Source organism: Excalfactoria chinensis, chromosome 17 (assembly GCF_039878825.1).
Source record: "Excalfactoria chinensis isolate bCotChi1 chromosome 17, bCotChi1.hap2, whole genome shotgun sequence".
NCBI classification, from domain to species: Eukaryota; Metazoa; Chordata; class Aves; order Galliformes; family Phasianidae; genus Excalfactoria; species Excalfactoria chinensis.
The window spans coordinates 8,982,653-8,997,432 of record NC_092841.1 but is presented as its reverse complement, the minus strand read 5'-3'; the positions used below and the strand labels follow the sequence as shown (position 1 = coordinate 8,997,432).

At 54.9% G+C, this 14,780-nt stretch overlaps 1 protein-coding gene across 21 annotated transcripts in view; it reads right to left on the bottom strand.

Annotated features, from left to right (window-relative positions):
• RBFOX3 (RNA binding fox-1 homolog 3) overlaps positions 1-14,780 on the bottom strand; it is a 108,258-nt gene that overhangs the window by 26,653 nt on the left and 66,825 nt on the right. For all 21 annotated transcript variants that reach the window (XM_072352066.1, XM_072352074.1, XM_072352083.1 and 18 more), the window contains one exon: positions 801-844. The gene's annotated coding sequence lies outside the window, so the exon portion shown is untranslated. Of the gene's footprint in view, positions 1-800; positions 845-14,780 lie in introns of those variants that run through there.

Sequence of the window (14,780 nt, the reverse complement as noted above, 5' to 3'; positions counted from 1 at the left end):
ATGCAGTGCTGTGCTGCACCCATCACCCAGAGCACAGCCTTGAGTGGTGCCACAACAGGTGCCCAGGACCTGCGTGCTCCCCACTATGACTGCAGCAGGGAACATGCTGCCCACACGCTGTACTCCATTGCCTGCACCATGCATCTGCTGCCAGCTCCTGGTGCCCAGGGCAGATTGGGCATGGGCCCTTTGATGCCCTCAGCTCTTCTGTACTCCCTCTGGCAGACTCACAACCCTCTCAGCCCGCAGAGCAGATCACCACCAGGCACACCTGGGCCATCCTCACCCCACCATGACCAGAACTCTCCTCCCCATGCAGCTCTCTGCTCCATCAGCACCACCCTGGGGCTCAGCGAGCTTCACAGCAGCCAGGCTGTGTTACCCCACGAGCAAGCAGCATCCCTCTGGGGTACCATCCTGGGTATGGCATCACCCAGGTGAGGACACATCCCTTCATAGATGGCCATAAGGAGTGCTCCCGGAGCCGCACAGCACACAGATAGACAGCACCACCAGCACACACAGACACCCCACAGACACCACAGCCCAACTGGTGCTGCCTGGACTCACTCCATTCATGCCACTCTGAACCTGGTTCAGTGCCGGGGGTGGAAGCCCAGGGTCTGAGCAGCCCTCCCTGCAGCATTGTGCCCTCCCACCCCACACAGCCCAATGCTCCCTGCCCCACACATGCATCTCTCAGCTCCCAGTCTCTGCCTTCCTGGGGGGACCCTAGGGCAGGGTTTGGGCAGTGGGGCACATGAACACTGCGGGCTCATCAGAAGGGGACAGCTCTGTACCTTTATGCAGCCAAGTTCCTCCCGCGGTGCTCGCGTTGGGCTCTCTAAGAAAAGACAAGAAAGAGGAGGAAGAATTAAAATCAGTGATTTCTATTGCTAAACCTGCTTACAGGCAACACTATTTGCTCATTGACCAGCAACATTTGAGAACAGGAGGATAAACATGAACGCTACCATCCAGGAGCCCTGGGAACAGGCAGCCAGGCTGGAGGGCACTGAGCACAGCTTTGGCTGGTGCTCCCAGCTCTATAGGGTGCAGCGTCACCCAGAGACACCCCATGTCAGACCCCATCCCCTCCAGCACTGCTGTCCCAGCACTGGGTACTTCTTGGAGATGATCACGGAATTTCAAAGAAAACTTCCTGAAAGCTGCACTTCAGCTAATTGGTTTTGGCAACGGTGCCAACCCGAGCGTTCATCAATCATGTCAGACCCTCAGAAATAATGAGAGAGGCTCATATGGCACGGGGTTGGTTTTTTTTAGAGAGGGAGCAGATGAGGATTGCTTCTGTTTGCTCACCGCTTCTCTGCGGACCTCAAGGCTCAGAGACCCCGCAGCCTCTCCCCACCTGAAGATCTCTGCTTGGAGAACACCCCAGAGCTGCCGTCCCTTTATATCCCCTTCTGTTCTCCTGGCCCCATAGTGGTGCAGCCCTACACGCGGCCTTAGGGCTGTTCCGGAGCCCCATGTGAGCTCTACCCGAAGGCACAACCCCAATGTTGGAAGCACGGAGTGGGTTCCCAGGCACTTCTGTTAGCAAACACCGCTCTCAGCCGCACAGCAGGATAATCAATTATGGTAATTCCTGCCTCAATGAATCAGATTCATGGAGGAACACAGCTCATTAGGCTGGTGCTGACTTCCATTAGTGCTCTTATGATAAAAACCCTCCAGAAAGCTCCAGCCCGGCTAGACACGTTCTCCAGCTCAGCGCATGGAAGTGGGAAGCCCCTGGTTCTCAATGCAGGGACATCCCCACCCCAGTGGCAAACCACTGCCTGCTCCCACCTCTCCTCTGAGTTCAGGAGCCCTTTGAGCCATCCTGACCCCATGTGGTGGGATGGAGGGGCAGGGGGAGCCCTGAGTGGGCACCCAGGGAGGACCCCCAGCCCTCAGCCCCATCACTGTGCCTTCCCAGGGAACTTCTGTGCAGCACTTTCCCAACGTACACTCTAACCCCCCCCCCCCCCCCGTCCCCCCAAATCCCTCCACCAAAAATCCTCAATTAATTTTTTCTTTTAATTAAATTCATTAGCAAAGATTATCTGGCTGAGGAAAAATAATAACCTGCCCCTCCCCCAGCAGCCCTCTCTATTTATATCCCCTATATACATAAGCAGCAGCGAATATTTCTTTATGGGCCATTAAAGGTTTAATGTTTAATTTATAACCACGTTCTCTGGCGGGCGGGATGGCCAGGCACAATGTCAACACTTTTAATTAAATGAGAAGGCTTTTTTTTATCCTTAAACTCAGAAGGATGGAACGCCCCATTCCCAGCACTGATGCAGGCGGCAGCGGGGCGAGGGCTGCAGCCCAGAGGCAGGTCCCTGTGTTAGCAGGGATGTATGTAATGGGATGCTCTGACCCATAGGGCAGCTCTGAAGGCACCCAGCACCCCAGCACCTCTTGCTCTGCCTCAATATGGGCAGCAGCCATGCAAGTCCATGTAGCCCTCCCTGCAGGTTTGTTGCAGTGGGAATAGAGCCACAGCACCAGGATGGGCACTGGGATGGGCAGTGGGGCAGCTTTAAGGCTGAGTGACTGTTTGGGACAGTCGCCCAACTGCCGGCTCTGATCCAAAAAGTGCAGTCACTTCTTGGCTGCTACTGACAGCACAGCACTGCTCTTCTGTACCCTCCTCTCAGATACTGTCAGCAGATGCCTCTTGCCTGGACAGAGCAGAGCTGCTCTGCTTTGCTGCACAATGCTGGCTGCCATACACCCGACACAAGGTTAGAACATGGCAGGCACATGGCTGGATCATGGCTGGCACACAGCTCCCTAACGACTGGCGCAGCTCATCACAGCTAGCACATGACCGGATCACAGCTAGCATTAGCCAACATGTAGCTAATGATTATTGAGATCCCTTCCAGCTCAAGCCATTCTAAGATTCTATGGCTCATCGTGGCTAGGACACGGCTAGCACACGGCTCAATCACAGCTCACATACAGACAGCACTAAGCTCATCATAACTAGCACACGGCTGGCACACAGCTGGCATGTGGCTCATCGTGGCTAACATATGGCTGGATCATGGCTAGCACACGGCTCAATTATGGCTCATCATGGCTGGAACACAAATAACCACATCTGACACACGGCTTGATCACAGCTAGCACACGGCTGGCAAATTGCTGACACACAGCCAGATCATGGCTGGCACACAGCTGGCACGCAGCTGGCACACCTCTGGCTCACAGTTGGCACACAGCTGGCACTTGGCTGGGCACCCAAGGATGTGCATTGCCCTGGAACAGCGCTGACCTTCAGCTCCAGCTGCACAAGCCACTGCCTTTCCCAGGCAACGCTACCCTGAGAAGGAGGAGAAAGAGGAAAGAGGAAGAGCTCCCTGTGCCCAAATCCACAGCACAGCGGTGCACAAAGAGCGGTGTGCCCACACCGTGCTGCTGGGTGCACACCTGAGTGCTCAGCTCCTGCCTGCAGCACAGCTCCTGCGTTGCCACCGGGAGAGAGGCAGCCACGGGCAGGTGGGCTCCCATGAACAGAGTATTTTCTCTTACAGGAGAGATTCAATCTCCACAGAGCGGCGTGAAAGAGATGAGTCAGCAGCTGGCACAGGGCAGGCGCAGCCATCAGCGTTTGGCTGTGGAGCAGCACATCACCCTCCTGCAGCCCCACATGCTGGGGGACATCCAGCTGCACGCCCAGAGCCAGGCTCACACGGGGAGGGACGGGCTCACAGCCGCACACACGTGTGTGCAAGGAGGGAATGTGTGAGGGCCGGCCACGGCGAGTTGGGGAACGGAGCGGTGATGGCACGATGCCGCTCACTAAAAGCATGAGTGTCACTAAATCAATAATTCATTTACTTTAATGAGATAAGTACTTTGAAAACTAATTGCAAACCTGCTCCATTTACTCCAAGCCGGTGCAGCCCTTAATGTAAATGGCAGAAACACCGCTGGAGGAAGGGGAAAGGCTTCAGTGGAAGATCGTGTGTCATCTGTTCCCCTTCTTCTAAGAAAGAGAAATATCGCTCATAAACAGGAATAGTGGAAACCCGAGCAGCCACACGATCGATGCTGCAGCGAGTGGAGTGCCCCCCCCCAGGGCCACCACATCCCCTGTGCCCACTGCCACCACCCTGCAGAGGAATGACACCTGCACCCGGAGGGTGACACTGCTTGGAGCAGAGGTGGCACCATCCCAGGGCTGCAGAGGGATGGGTGGTGGAGGGCAGGAGGTGTGCAGAGCACAGGGCAGCACGGCACGCTGCTGGATGCTGCAAGCCCAGGGCTGCGATGAGCCCAGTGCCTGCTGGCCGTGGTTGTGTTCCTCAAAAGGAGCTCGCAGCTCCCAGCAGCGATGCCCACATGCTCCCGATGGCTGCAGGATGCCAAGAGCTCTCTCCTTGCTTGCTGGAGCAAATGGCAGGTCATAAAAAGGAACCGTGACAGAAGAGAAAATGTTCCAGAGTCCACAAGGACCAGTCCAGGGTAAATCCATCTGCTCAGCAATTTAAGTAGAAAATCCTTTCCAATCATCCATGCTGCAGGTCCTTCAGCTCGCAAGAGCAGCTCTGGGCACAGTGCTGCCCACCCTGATGGCTGTGGGCAGCTCACATGGAAGGAGGACCGTGATGCTGCTCACCCCCACCCCACAGGGATGCTCGGGGCAGGGGGTCCCAGCTCCCCCCAGGGCTGCTCTGCTGAGACTTTCCCATGGCAATAGGAGATCAAACCATGCAGACACAGGCAGGAGGACACTGTGCTGTGGAGGGGTCCAGGAGCGGGACCCAGGAGGTGCGGGCAGGGGAGTACAAGGCCCTGTCCTTCCACCTTCAGCTCTGCCAAGGGAAAACAGCAGCAGGGTGCTTTACTGCCTGCAATAATTGACCAAAGCACCAAATCCCCCAGCACATAACTCATCCCACACAGCAGCCATCAGCTCTGCAGGGCTCTGCAGCACAGACACACAATGTGCCCCATCCTCCTGCTCCCTCCATACCCACCCCAGTCCCAGGTTCACAGAGTCCTTCCCATACCCCAGTACCCAACCACACAGCAGTAAGCCCTGTTACCATTCTGCAAACAGAAGAAGGAGGCAGAACTGTGCTGGCAGCCAACAGCGAGACCCAAAGCTGCAATGAGGGGATGCCCCTGTCCTGCACAGGGCTCAGCACAGCTCAGCACCACTGCTCCACCACCAGCACTGAGTTCTCCCCACAGCCATCCCTGCAAATCCAACCTCCACCTCTTCTCCTGTCTCAAGGAAAATCAATGGCGAGCATCTCAATTAATCACACCAGGGGCAAATTGATTAGGAGCCTAAATAAGGTCAAACATGGTTGTCTGCTTTATAGGGTAGGACCCCTTAATCATCATTTTACCTGCAACAGGCCACAGAACCTGAAATCACACCAGCTTTGGGAACTTGGAGGGTTTTTTCACTCACCTCCCACGTTTGCTGGGGCAAGCAGAACAGAAGCTGTGGCAATGCTGAAAAGCAACTGAATTCCAGCAGGCACACAGTTGTGAGCCCTGAGCACAGCCCCAGGTCAACCCGGCCCAGCTGTCTGCTTTGATTCAGGGGAAGACAAAAGCAATTAAGCACCCCTGTGCAAGGTGTGGTGCATTCCCTCCTGACCCCACAAGCCACAGCTTATGCCTGAGATTTGATTAGCCCTGTCATTACTTTAGATTGCACACCTGAAATACTGTTAGTGGTCAAAACAGCATTGAACCTTTGCAGGACTCCAGTCACAGGTACCCTTGGATTGGGTGCAGCCCCACCTGCTTGCACAGCCCTGCCCCAGTGCGCACCACTCCCTTTTGTTGGAAATATGGTTATAAATATTATAATTTGGTTTAATATTTAATATAGTCAGGTTAAATAAGCATTCCCAGCCCCATAAATAATCATTAACGGAGGGTTCTAATTGTGCTGTTGGGATCCTGCTTCATGACTTATTTAGAGGGCAGACGCTATTCCCATCCCCGGTTCCCTCGCACACCGTAAATTAACCTGAGCTCTCCCTCCTTGCTGAGAGCAGATGGGACACAGCACAGCCCACAGCTCTGCTCCGAGGGGTGACAGCAAGAGGACAGCACTGAGGAGCCCAGCGGGGTCTGGGGATACATGGAGCTGTGGCTGCAGGGTGCTCAGCATCACCAGGCTGCAGGTAGGAGATGGAGGGAGGGGGATGGCATGGAGCACAGCAGGGGTGAGCTGGAGTGGGGTGGGCTTTTTGCATCAATACAGATCTACCGTAACGTCAATTGGGAACAACAGTAAAACCGGTCGTTTTTTATTGTTGTTATTTTTAAAGAAACAAATCCTGAGCGCAGAGGGAATGGCCGGGGGGCAAAGAGCTCTGAAAGTGCAGAACGGAGGCACTGAGGACAGAGAGAGTGCAGGAAAACCTTGGTGTGAGAGTGCTTTACCCCGAAGGGATGCGCTGATGCGTTGCTTTAAAAAGAGGTTTGGGTTCTGTGTTCTTGCTCTCTAAATGAAAAACTACAAAGGTAAATGGTAAGAGCCCTCTCAAGCGGGTCCGGGCTCCACTCAAGCCCTAGGCTGATGTAGTGGAAATGCTGGGGGGGGCTCTCTCCTTTGTGACCCATCTTGCTGCGCTGGGGACAGCTGAGTGCCACGCTGCAGACAGACTCACGGACACTCTGTGCCCTCATGTCATGTGGGGGCAGCCCTGGGGGGACCCTCCTGACCCTAAAGCACCCCCAGCGGGCACAGCACGGGCAGTAAGCGGGTTAGCATCGATCCCCTCCGCAGGGATTGAGATTCCATCGGGTGAGCGAGACCGTGCTGCAAGGAGCGCGGGGTTTACATTTCATCTCAGCACCGAGGTTCTCTGCTCAAGTCAGCACATTAATCACGGAGATTGGCCAAGCAGTAATGCTAATGAGGCAGCAGCACGATGCACGGGAGCCCCTCTGGCAGCACCGGGTCTGGGGGCGGCGGGGGGAGTCCCCGACACCAGGATGTGGGGCCAATGCTCCTGGGTTGGCAGGGAGCAGGGCAGAGCCCCACACTGGGAGGCTTGGCTGAATCCTTCAGCCCCTGGGAGCGATGCAGCCCCCAGTGTGATGCTCAACGCCCCTGCCCCCCCCGGAGGACCCCTCCCCATGGCCACGTGCACACGGGGCTGCCCTGACTCAGCACCAACCCATCCTCGTGTCCGGGCTGCGGCTCAACAGAAAGCAATGTATTTTATCTTTATGTGTCAGGATTTATATAAAAGGGGGATAGTTCAGCTCTAAATGTAATGAGTTGGAAGAACAGCCCTCCAGTGGCTTCCTCCAGCTCACACGGCATCAATAACATCGATTGCTAAAAATAACGAATAACCCCGACCTCGCAGCAGGGAATGCTCCGTGTGGGGGGCACACGCTGCACCACAGCCCCAGTGCTGAGCATGGGCTGCCCACATCCCCTCCCCACTGCCTGGAGACACAGAAAAGGAGATATTAAACTATATTTGATGGCAGCTGTGGAGTTACTTCTCACACACGCTGGAGTCGGCACTCAGGAGAGCGGATGCACATTGCCACGCACCAAAAAATGAGGTTCCAGCCCACAAGGATGGCACCTGAGCTTCCTGAGCTGTGCTCCATCCCCAGCACCAGGTTTGGGTGCAGAGCATCAGTGCTGCAAACACACCGTGCAGAATGCAGAGTGGGTTTAACGCGCACTGTGCCCAGAAAGTGATCCTAAAGGTACCCAGAAATTGATCCTAAAGGTACCCAGAACCGGGCAGAGCCACTGCCAGAAGTGGCACTAAAAACCATTGAGGTCACAGAGCGCATTGGAGAGCAATTATTGGTAACTAATCCCTAATTAATGAGATCCTGGCGCTAGGCAGCACAGTGCTGCTCCAGGCAAGGGTGATGGCAACCACCATCCCTCCATTTCTCAATGACGTCTTCAGGGAGGGAAGCAAAAAAGTGGCCGGGGTGAACGAGAGAGACTTTTGTCACGTTTAATATCAATTCATTTCTCAGCCTGCTGACGCAGCGGGATTTCACCGCTCGGAATTTATGGCTCTTTGGAGAGACTCGTGCGAATAAATGGAGGGTGGGGGGGAGGTACAAAAGAAAACAAACAGAACCCCACCGTGCCATCAGCATAAAGGCACAAACACCATTGGGAAGGAGCCGGAGGGGTCCTGGGAACCTCCTGGTCCTGTTGGCTCCCTCGGCCCCATCATGCCACCAGGGCCACTGGCACGTGGCTGGAGCCCCACAGTTCTGGGCAGAGGCACTGCTAATAACAGAGCCATTATTACACAGCGCAATTCAGCCCCAAGGGGGTTTTATGCAAAATGACACACAATATAAATGACTGTTGTAAACAGAGAGTTTAATAAAGGGCTGTGTGCGAATTTACAGCCTCCCCAAGGATAATTAAAATTATTTATCTACTTACCTAGCTAGCCGCTGGAGCAGTCTATTAATTATTATCTATTATACGCGGCTGCTTTGCATGCTGCCAGTGCATCGCCCTACACCACCGTGCAGCAAGGGGACGCCGGGGGCTGGGTGAGGTGATGCTCTGCCCACTGGGTGCAGCACAGCACAGCACTGCTGCGTGCACGGAGGTGGCACTGCCACCCCACAGAGCTGAGTGCTGCACTGGGGCTGCATGGGTGCTGGTTCAAAGAGCAGATGGGGTCCAGCTGAGGGCACTGGTGGAGGAGCAGTGCCTGGCGCAGTGCTACCTGCTCTGCTATCTATTAGTGTGACAGAGCAATCATCAGTTCGGAGGCGCAGGGATCCCTCGGGTCCTCTCTGCACATAAAGAGACCTCAGGGGGCTCCAGTGTGCGGATACTTAACATTGTTTTATTAGCTTAATAAACCCAGCTGATGGCTCCTGAATCTGCAAAGCAGCACCAGTCCCTCCTCACTGCGGGGATGGCTCTGCAGGGCACAGGGTAGGGGCACATTGGGGGCCTACTGACATGCAGAGCCTGTCAGGGTTTGCCCCTGGCCCCAGCAGCCCATGGAGCAACTCATTGGGAGCGCAGCATCCAGCTGCTCATAGCACTGCAGGCTCAGTGAGCTGTCAGCTCCCTCCAGCACAGCCATTAATTACTGCTGCAATTGCTCTCCCTGCCCCACGCTGCCCTCAGCAGCCCCAGCACAGGTGGGCACGGGGCTGCCATGCCCCCACTGAGGAACCCCGGGGCTGCCAAAGCATTGAGCCCTGGATTCAGCCACCAGCTCAATGCCTTCAGCCCCACAGCCCTGCCCATAGGCCAGGTGACATTGACCCACAGATTTCCTGCTGGAGCATGGCAGCAGCTCTGCCATCAGGAGCACAGGACCCTTCCCGGGCTGCTGGGTTGTTTGTTTGTTTGCCAGAGAAAGGCTCCTCTCCTCCAGTTCTGTGGTGCTCAGCCTGTTTTGCTTTGATCCTGAACACCTCTCACTATCTAATAAACGCAGCATGATCCAATTCCAGGTCATTACTCAGGGAAATAGACCCCACCATGGCCGCAGCGAGAGCTCCAACCCAATTTGAGTGAGCCCAGTGCTTCCAGAGCTGCCGCTGCTGCCACGTCGGGGTCTCAGAGGGCCTGGGCTCACAGTAAGCACGATGCAAAAATCATAATGGAAGTGCTTAAAGGCAGTGCCAGAGGGATGCTCGTAAATAAGGGCACTCGGTAAAGTGGGGCCGTGCCAACAGAAGGCAGCTCAGAGCTCTGCAATCCCTCCAGGGCAGCTCCTGGGGGGAAAGTTTGCACATTTGGAACAAGAGCGAACAGGTCCTGCAGGGATGGGTGCAGGGGACAGAGCAGGGACCCTGTGGGGACAGTGAGAGCAACCACACAAGGAGGTCACACAACATACGTGGCCCAGAGATGGCCACGCAGCCGCACCAGGAGCGAGCACCGCTGCGCCGAAGCAGCCACAGTGCCATCCCTCCCACCACAGCCCGCGGGATATTTACTGCCCGTTCCCCCCTAAATCACAGCTGGCGGTGGAGCAGCTCGTGCTCCATTACTGAGAGCTCACGCCGAGCTGCAGTTCCGTTGAGCTTGCAGAAACGTGGCCTCAGAGGAGCAGCCCACCCCGGGCTGTCCGGCGCTCGCTCGGGATGATGGACGGTTATGGACCATCTGCACTTCCAGGAGGGGAGAGATTTATGGGCGGCACAGACAGGCAGGAGAGTGTCCATTACTATAACTCACGGTGCCCTCTTCAGAGATATTGTAATCAGGGCCCTCTGCTGCTGCAGCGGGAAAGTCCGGGTTAAGCACTGGCAGGAAGGAAAATCAATTATGTTTTTTTAATACACTGCTGGCAGTGGGTGGGGGTGGGGAGCAGGGCTGGCCCCACTATGCAGACACTAGGGAGGTGTCAGTGGCACCAGAACCCCCACTGCTCTCACCCTCCCTGGAGATGGGGGTGCTTCCCTACATCCACAGTGCTGGGCCCTCTGCAGCTGAGCTCCCAGCCCTGCCAGCCTCATTATTGCCATCACCTTGATTAAGCTTTGATAGAGCCCAGGATTCACAACAACAAGAAGCACCGGAGGGCACCATGAAGCCTTCCTGGCTGGAGCCTGGGAGAGGCAGCAGCAATGCCTGCACCTCACTCATGCCATAAGCATTACAGCTGATGCTGTTCCATGGCCACCCCATACACTCCAACCACTTTGCACAGAGCTCCCTTCATTAACCCTTCCATGCTCCACCCGTGGGGCTGCTCTGTGGCCCCAGAGCTGCACCCACCATGGATGCTTTGGTGCTGATCGTGGTGGATCAGACCATCAGGCAGCAATCAAACCATGCAATAAAAAGCAAAGTGCTCTCATTTCAAGGCCTGCCTCCTGCAAAGGGGAGGTGTGGGGCCGGGGATGCTCCGGGATGGAGAGCAAAGGAACTTCTCCAAAAGGATCTGCACACAGAATTTGCTGAATGTGGGATTGCAGAGCATCCATCTGTGCAAACTTCCTCCTGCTTTGGAATGCAGTGCTCCTTGTTTCCTTGCAGCTCACTGTTCAGAGACACAGGGACACCATCACAAAGACACAGCTGCCCTGGGAGCTTAAATTGGGTAGAGAGAAGGAAAGGCAAACGTTCCTGAATGTTCAAGGTGGACGAAGCCAGCAGGAGCCTGATGCTGCACGGTGAGCGCTCTGCAAACCCTCAGTAAAACACATGGGGATGGCTGCCCCAGTCCCACTCACCCCCACCCATACAGACACAGGTGTGCAGGTGAGCAGTGCTGGGCTCAGCCCATTCCCCCTATGATGCTTTCCCCTGCTCCCAGAGCACCATGCAGGATCACAGGTGACAACAGCCACGTGCTTCCCCAACCTCACTGTGTCTGGGGCTCTTGCTTTATCAGTTTTTATCCCGTGTAATATTCATCACGCTGGTTTATTTATGGGCCCCCTCTTCGGGAAGGTATTTTTCAGGGCTGGTGAATAAAACATGAGCCTGTGCTGCTTGTCAGAGCGAGCGCGGCTCCTCTGATGTCAGCCTGACGAACGGCCTTTGGTTTTCTCCAACGACTGCACTTTGAGAGAAATTTATTTGTATTTGGGTTCACGTTGGTTGGGAAGATGCAAACGCTTTTTCCCTCCAGAATAAATGAAAACTTCAGCTGCGCTACAGCAGCGAGGCAGCAGCAGGACGGGCACTAAGCATTGCAAGCAAAGCCTCATTGCAAGCAACCCCCTGCTGCAAGCAAACCTTTATTGCAAGCAACCCCCTGCTGCAAGCAAAGCCCCATTGCAAGCAACCTCCTGCTGCAAGCAAAGCCCCATTGCAAGCAACCCCAGCACCAGGCAGCATCCCCCAGGAGGTGCTGAGCATCCCAGGATGGCGGCACATGGAGAGCATGAGGACCCGGCGTCGGTGCTGCACCGTGGGCAAAGCCTTCCCTTCACCAGTTAAGGAACGCCTGGCTGTAACCCAAAACTCCTATTAACAAATCAAACTATAAAACCAACAGAAGCAGCCGGGAGATTTCCCTCCATCATCTGTTAATTTATAGGGTTAGTGGTGTCAGCAGTTGGAAAGGAGCAGAATTCTATCAAAGAGGCACTAAAACCCGACGCCGCGCGCTTTAAAACAATCACAAACGCTCATCGGAGAGGACTGCTCGGGCCATCATTCCTTGGTGTTTAATTATTAACAGCCCAGACAAACTAGTGATATTCCACTGAAGAGAAGGAGAAGCAATCAGAGATAAAAATGAGCCGGAGTATCGTCAGTCATCCCGGGGAATATACTGCACAAATCTCACTGGAGCTGCTGTGCTCCTCTCCTCTCCTTGCTGTTCCGTTTTCCTTATCTAGCAGGAAATAAGGGCCAAGTTTTCTCGCTGCTTCATCTCGATTCAGTCGGCTTTCTATCTCATAAGTGCATCCGCAGATTGCTCTGCTGCTTCTTTATTTGTTCATTAAGACTTCAATAAAAAAATGTTATAAAAATGCCCCTTTTTTGTTGTTAATTGCAATTTCTGTTTTAATATGCAAGCGGTGCTGGCTCTCCGCAGAGACTCCCCGTGCCTCTCTGTAAATACCGCATCTGCTTTGCCTCAGATCAGATCCCTCTCAGCCTCCTCTTCCCCATGAGAACAGCCCCAGGGCTCTCAGCCTTTCTTCTTATGGGAGATGCTCCAGGCCCCACCATCTCTGCACCCTCTGATGGGCTCTGCAGCAGTTCTACCTGGAACTGGGGAGCCCAGCATGGTGGTCAGTGCTCCAGATGTGCCCTCTCTAGGGCAGAGCAGAGGGGAGCACCTCCCAGCCCTGCTGGCCACTCTCACTGCAATGGAACCATTGGTCTACGTGACCACAGGGCACACTGCAGGCTCATGGTCAACCGTTGGCCAACTGTTGGTCAACCACTGGTCAACTGTTGGCCACCAGGACCCCCAGTTTCCTCTTTGTAGAGCTCCTTTCCAGCAGCTCAGCCCCCAACCTGTACTGATGCATGCAGTTATTCCTCCCCAGGTGTAGGACTCCACACTCGCCCTGGTTGAACCTCATCGGGTTCCTCTCGACTCAACTCTCAGCCTGCCCAGCTCTTGCTGAATGGCAGCACAGCCTTCTGGGGTGTCAGCCACTCTTCCATCAGCAAACTTGTGGAGGGTGCACTCCATCCTTTCATACAGGTCAATGATGCAGATGCAGACCAAGACTGAACCAGCACCAACCCCGGGGATCACTTCTAGCCAGGTTCCTCTGCACAACCAGGGTGGAGGTCTGGCTGGGAGCACACTGCGGGCTGCCAGTGCCCCATCACACATGGGTCACCCCACGGGGAGCACAGTGTGACCCAGCAGGGCCACACCATGCCTGCTTGCAGCAGAGTGCAGGTGGCTCAGCCCTGGGCTGCTCCAGGCTTTATGGAGTACAGCGTTACCGCAGTCCCCAGCGCTTTAAGAGACCCTATTATCCCTCGCCTGTAGCTTCACACACTATAAGTCAGCTTGCTCCAATATTTCCCACATGGAGCACCTGCCTCGGGCTGAAATTTTGAGGGAAGTTTTAGCAAGAATGGATCAGACACTTCCAAGAACGAGGTGGTGTACAGTGCTGTTCTGACACATCCATGGTGCCCCACAGCCACAACGCTCAGATCCCAAACCCCACCTTGCAAGGCTGGATGCGCAGCATGGGAGGCAGCAGGATCCCAAAGCTGCAGCACTCCCTCCCCACAGCACTCAGCTCAGCAGCTGCAGCTCCTTGGAGGAGGGGGGTTCCCATTTCCAAAGCCAGAGAGCAGTTCAGAACATGCTGAAGCTGCAACCCAAGCTCCCAGTGCGGCAGCACAGGGACCCTGAGGGGAGCACAGCACAGCGGATGCTCACTTGCAAGAGCAGCACTCAGTTGCTGGCAGCAGCAGGAACCTGCTTGTGTTGAAACTGACTTCTGGAGTGAGAACAGCTCCTGCCAGGGCTGCTGCAGCAGCAGAAAGAAGGCAGAAATTAGCTTGGCATAACAGCATCCAGCAGCCTCCCAGTCAGCACTAACACCGACTTTCTGGTTGCTAATTCTGGATGATGGAACTGCGCAAAGCTTAGGATTTCTTTATGCCATCATTTCTCACCCTCAAAGGAAAAAAAAAAAAGAAAGAAAGAAAAAGAAGAAAATCCAAGAAAATGTTGGGCTCTCGTGGCAAATGCCTGTTTTGGAAGTAAAGCTGCTCTCGTATATTATATTGTTCTGGTACCGCATCACAATCTATCAACGTCGGAGTCCCCAGAGCACAAGAAATCAAAACATCATGAATAAAGTGCAACTTTAAAACTCCAGCAGTCTGACAGCGTTAGGCTGAGCCTCCTAACATGCGGTGCTGTATTGATGCTCTCCCCTAATAAAGTCAATGCTGGCCTAGCTTCGCTGCCTACAGCGCATTTGCTCAATTAGAGGAGAACAAATAAGGCAACAAGCCAAGATGGTGGTAAACGCGGCGCAGAGCTGAGCCTGGAGCTCAGCAGTCACAGTGCTGCTCTGAAGCTGCTCTGCAGGACCATCCTGTGGGGTCTGCAGGGTCGAGCACCCACCTGTGCTGGTTTTATCTACAGCTGCACTGGCTCTGCAGCTCCTTCTCCCTGAAGTGGGGCCACTGCTTGCCAGGACGGGGATGCAAAGAGATGCAAACTTAGCTCAGGTTTTTGCTGCTGAACAGCCCAGCCTTGCGGAAGCAATGGGCAAGAGGCACCTAAGCCCCTTTTGCACCAACACTGCTAGCACTGCTGCTGTGCACAGAGCACACAGGCTCGGCCCCAGCCTGCCAGCCCCTCCACGCAGCG